The following is a 5,651-nucleotide window of genomic DNA, read 5'->3' on the forward strand; positions in this document are numbered from 1 at the left end:
GACCAAAGGGAAGGTTGGGAGTCTGTTTTTAACCGAGTATTGATTATTTTTTCCCTCCCCCTCTTTTTTTAGTATGATACAGAGTGAAGGAATATTCACTCAGTCAACACCTTTTTCTCAAAACTGATGCAAACCAGAGCTAAATTAAAGATCTCATTATAAGTTGCTATTTGCTTAATGCTTTTATTTTTGAAGGTGTAAAAAACTTAGTACATATTCCTGGTTCTGATACTTGTCTACTCTGTGGCCTTTCAGTCATGTAATGATAAAATTGGAAGAATTATACCTGTGGCAGGTGGTTGTGTGGCCATTTCGGGCTCTCAGAGGAAACAGGAATTTAAGACAGGTTTATTTCTGAGTCAGAAAAAGCTCTGTCACCATGTGTATGAAGTGAATGGGGAGAGGAAGGCTCCCAAAGTGTGTTGGAGCTTTTGTGTCCTCTGCCTGGATCATTGCCAGAACTGATGATGGAATGAGTGCTGTGACAGATTAAAGTTACACTAATCCAGATCATCCAGGAATGTGAGACCCCCAATCATGCATGGGGGGGTGAGAAAATTAGACTGTTGCCTTTCTAAAAAAGAAAATACTCTTTCCTAATGTTCTACTAGAACTATCATATTGCAATCCAGTGACCTCATGTGGGCACCTAGTAAGTCCTTGGTAGTTTCTTGCTGCCCTTGCTTCCAGTCTTCATTCCTCAGGACCTGAGGAATACTTTAAAGGCTGCAGTCTGGGGGCAGCTCACCTATTCAGTGTTTAATAGATCAATGCTGCTGCTCCCTTAGATGTATGGCATGTTTGCACCTTGATCAAGATGTGCTTATGTCTTTGGAAATTATTTATAAAAGTAGCACCTGCAGTGATTATTAAACTACCCTGAGCTACAGGCTTGGGAGTTCAGGGTGGAGATATGCTACTTGAGCTTTATCAAACAGTTACTATCGTGCAATCTCAGCAGGGCCTCTGAGGAAGGCAGTGCTTCCACGGACAGTTTTGTTTCATCATTTAAAATGTCTTGTGGTTGAAATAATGTTGGTCTGTACTGGAATGCCGTGCCAGCAGAGCTTCCTTTCCCTGCCCCAAAATACAAGCTTGTGGTCAGTTTTTCCCAGTTCTCTTTTCATTTGAGCTTGTGCTTATCCTTTTCTTGGGGTGTTTTTCCAGGGCATTATCTTGCATATTCTGAGACATCTCGTGACTGCCTTTTTTTTTCTCTCTTTTTTTTTTTTTTTTCCAATTTGTCCAGTAGAACTGTTCTCTCTGACACACAGAATGGTTTGGGCTTCAATCTGGGCTGATGCTGCAGGTGAAATGCAATTGTAGTGAGTCAAAATAGAGGAAGGGGGGATTCTGCCCTGAGGATTGGGCATGCTGGGACCAAACAACTTTGTGCATGTACAAGATATAGCAGCAAGTGCTTCACTTGCAGTCATGCGAGTTTCTTTGGCAGTCTGCTCCTGGTTTCCTCTGTTATAAAAAAGTAGCAAATACACTTCCACCAAAAATCTGTGCACAAGCGGTTGAATTTCATTTGACTCTTGGGTACAAACAAGAGCAACATCACTGTGGGCATAGCTTACGGATTTTTCCACTGGGGAAAAGACAGCCTTCATAGAGAGGTACACCATGCGTCTCTCTTGTTAGCTTTCATAAAATAGGAATAACTGTAAGAGCAGAAATTATAGGAAAGCAATGAAAGAACATGGGTGTTGCAGCTCAGATGTGAAAGGCAAGCTCCCGAGGCAGAAAGCATCAAGGCCTTCAAGCAATCTTGCTGCTCTGAGTGCAGGCTTCTAATAACATGAGACCAAGAAATCTTGATACTTAAAAAGTGAGGTTCTTTTGCTTCTGTTTTGGACCTTCAGTGTTTGTTACACTTTCTTTTATAGCACAGAAGCTGACTTTGAAAATTCAAGTGTTTCAGCATGATCTACTTTGAGTCTGGGCTTTAAAAAAGAAAAAAAAAAAAGGAAAAGTGAAGAGAAAGATGGTGACAGTGACTGTTCCAGCTTGCTTTATCAAGCTCTTCCATACAACAGTCATGTGAGGAGAGACAGCTGTCATCTCAAACTGGAGTCACCCTGCACAGCCATAGCTTTGCCATGTGACATTGACTACATGTGCAATACATGGTGATGCCACGTGGCTCTCCAAGTACCTCAGGCTTGTCTATGGGGCCCCTGTCCTTGTAAACTTCATGCCTGGTTCTGTGTAATTGATACCCTCTGCCTTTTGCGAGAAGGAAAGTTTATGCCATTCCTTGACTCAAACAGTGCTGGTTTGTCCCCTAATGAGCTCCTGCCAAATGCCGTATCTGAAAAGAATCTTTACTGTGTGCAAATTTCCCTCTGCAGCTTACAAACTGATTGATCCCCTGTGGGTCAAGGGGAGAGTGCCAGGAGAGGGAAGAATTTACTTCTGCCTTTTCAAGACTAATCCTGAAATGCAAGTGATCGCATGCTGGAAAGTGTTTCTGTACATTTCTGAGAATTATGAATATAATCCAGGACAGCTGTTGTGCTAGCATGTCCCTTCCTCTCCTCCGGCACCAGATTGGGCCTCTGGGTTTTGAAGACCTGTATAGGAAACCTCCACACCTGGTTGTACCAAATGTTTCTTCTTGCAATGAAACTCAGCAGGACCCAATACCCTGCATTAGTATTATTGCCTCTTGTGCTACAGAGGGTCCTGCTAAAACTTTGGCCAAGTGTAGAGCACTCAGTTTGGCTTCCCCTGAACCACCACAAAGTAAGAGGAGATGCTTAGAAAAAACAAAATTCACCTTTTTTTGCTGGGGATACTGTAACTCCTCAATCTTCATCTGGTGTCAGGACAGTGCTGGAACCGAGTGGTGTTCTCTCTGCTGTAGACTTTGTCCTGAATGAGATTGATTTGCAAAAAGCAATGTGAATGGGGGAAGAGAAGGGAAAAAATAATCTGGTGCAAGCACAAATCATCTGTTTGTGTTATTGCACCAGGATGTATTTGCCACAGTTCTGTGGGAATTTCTTCTTCCTTTCCTAAAAGAGATGAAAGGGGGGAAATACCGACTGTTTTTCTTTAATTTAGGCGTGTTTTTTAAATTGGAAGAGAGATTTGGAAAGTCTAACTGTTTCTGCAACCCCCACTATGACAATTCAAGCTGCATACAAAGCTAACAGCCTCCTCTACCTCTCCAGTGCTGTTTTTCCAGCGATGGAGAAATCTATAGTTCTGGCCCTGTGGCATTTTTTACAGGCAGTAGTGATGTTAATGCCAGAATCTTGGCAACTTTCCAACCAGAGTAATTACATTCTGCCATCCTGAAATTCTTCTTGCTTCTACACAAGGTCACTTTAGGCACTGATGGAGCTGAGGCTACAAGCCAGTGCCCTGCTTTGCCCTCCTCTCCATCCCCTCGGTGTATCTACCAGTCAACTTTTCCTCAAAGAAACAGAGGGCTCCTTGCTCCTTCTAAGGTACCCAGTGCCCCGTAAAAATTGAGCTAAGAAATGGGTCTGAGCAAATCCCCTGAACTGCTGTCATTAGGTTTTGAAGTGTGACCCAGTCTCCCACTTCCTTTGATAAGCTCGTGGCTGGTGTTTTTAACAGACAGTGGCTCTTTTCTTGTTCTTCCTTCGATCCCTTTTGGAGCCAGTGTGGCACAGCTAATTCATGGAGGAAATTACATTTATTACTTTTCCTAGCAAATGCGCCCTCTCTGCAATGCCATTTCGTGCCGTGTTGGGCAGATGCAAGTCAGCCGGCCCATTTTCCTAATTTCATTTGGAAGGATCAAGAGACACCATGCTGATCTCGCAGGCTGGGGGCTCAGTCTAGAAAGAAAAGGCACAGCAGGCTCCCGCATTGATGGAATCTATGGCATCGCCCCAAATGTTGGTTGTCCAAAACAAAAAAAATTCAAAACTAAACAAAAAAAACCCCTCAAGGACAAAGTGTATCTTTCCAAAAACAAACCAAACTGCCCCAGCAAAACCAAACGAGCTTTTGTGACAGCACTGATTGCAATGAAGGGGTCTGGTATTGGGATGGTAACTCAGCTGTTGTTTTGGTGTGGATCTGCTTGTGCTGCCTTTGCCTTCCTGTTCTGCAAGGTGGAGCTGACAAAACCCTTAACCAGGAAACTCTGATATTCAAGGCAAATCTTTTTGCATGCCGTGTCTGCACAGTCTCCCCTGTGACTGCGCACAGACCTAAATCTCCAGCCACTAATCCCACAGGTCTTTGTGTAGTAAGTCTGTACAGTGCCTCTGTGCTTGCTTTCCTCATAGCCTCTCTTTGATGTCCCAGCTTGCAGGTTTTTAAAATGACACAACCTAGGAAGGATTTTTGGGGGGATAAGACACCTGGGACAGACATGCTGGGCAGCTTTGGGACTGTTTTTGTTGCAAGAATGTTTTCATTCAAAACTGTGGTGTTAGCCTCACGTGCACTCTTCTGTTTTCCTTTTACCCTCCTTTGCTGCTCATTTTTGTCTGATTGTTTTTCTGAGGGAGGAGGTGCTAGAAAGAGGTATGTTAATAATACCTGATATAATTATAGAGAGGTGGTTTGGACAGCCATCAGGATGATCTTTCAAATGTTACAGGACTTAAATTTGTCATTCTTATTTGACAGTGGTAAAAAGTGAACAATCATTCAGAACAGATATCCCCACCACCTCCACCCCAGACTGAATTTAACATTTGTATGGGTTTAAAAAACTTATGTGAAGAGTCAGGAAAAGAAAGTGTAATTGCATTTCTACTTTACTCAGACCTAATTCAGTCCTTTGTGAAGGTTTAATCTTTGCAGTGGATGAGGCTGGATTTGATGCACAGAAGATAGGAGTGCTGGGACAAAGTCAGGTCTGCAAATAACTGTGAAATCACATGAATAGCATAGCTAAAGGTTAAAAAGACTGATCGCATAGGGAAAGCAGATGACCACCTAATATTAAAGCTGTTTTTTAAAATGTATTAACCCAATTTTTAACCTCACAGTCCGCTGCCTCAAAATACTACTGCCTTTGGCTTAGAGCCAAAGCATCGCTATGCTGCATGGAATTACAATAACCTCTAAATAGACAATTTAAAAAACAAAAGAAAAATAGAAATCAGCATATTTGACACCCCTGTTTCTGATCTCTTGCTATTGTGTTTGTATCATCAGTTTGCAAAGCAGCCCACTGTAAGCCAAGGCAGAGATGAGTATGCTGTGTGCTCGGGGTATGTGTTTCTGGGGCTTGCAGGTGTGCCCAGCTGTGCCACTGACGTGTCCATCAGAAATGAGACATGAATGGGCTTTGACACGTCATGCTGCCTTGTCACTGCAGTGTTTGGTCCATCCAACTTTTCCCCTGATGGCACCAGGCTTCAGCAGAGAATTTGCTTGATTAAAAAGCACCAATTGAGGAAGTGGTGGGGAGGCTGCAAGACTGACTAGGTGAAGAGAGGGCATGTTTGCTGGCAGGCAAGAAAGCAAGGCAAGGAAAAGGGTGAAGTCTGCAGATGGGAGAATTAGTGCCTGCTGTTTGTGGGGCAAGGGCAGAAGGAGCTGCCTGCCAGAAATCTGGTGCTGGCAGGGGGATACGTACGCACACGCACGCACACGGAAGGAAGCGTGTGTGTGTATTGGGGGGTGCATATGGCTGAGTCCATGTGCTTAGA

The sequence above is a fragment of the Antrostomus carolinensis genome, unplaced genomic scaffold (genome assembly GCF_000700745.2).
Source record: "Antrostomus carolinensis isolate BGI_N321 unplaced genomic scaffold, ASM70074v2 scaffold7657, whole genome shotgun sequence".
Taxonomy (NCBI): domain Eukaryota; kingdom Metazoa; phylum Chordata; class Aves; order Caprimulgiformes; family Caprimulgidae; genus Antrostomus; species Antrostomus carolinensis.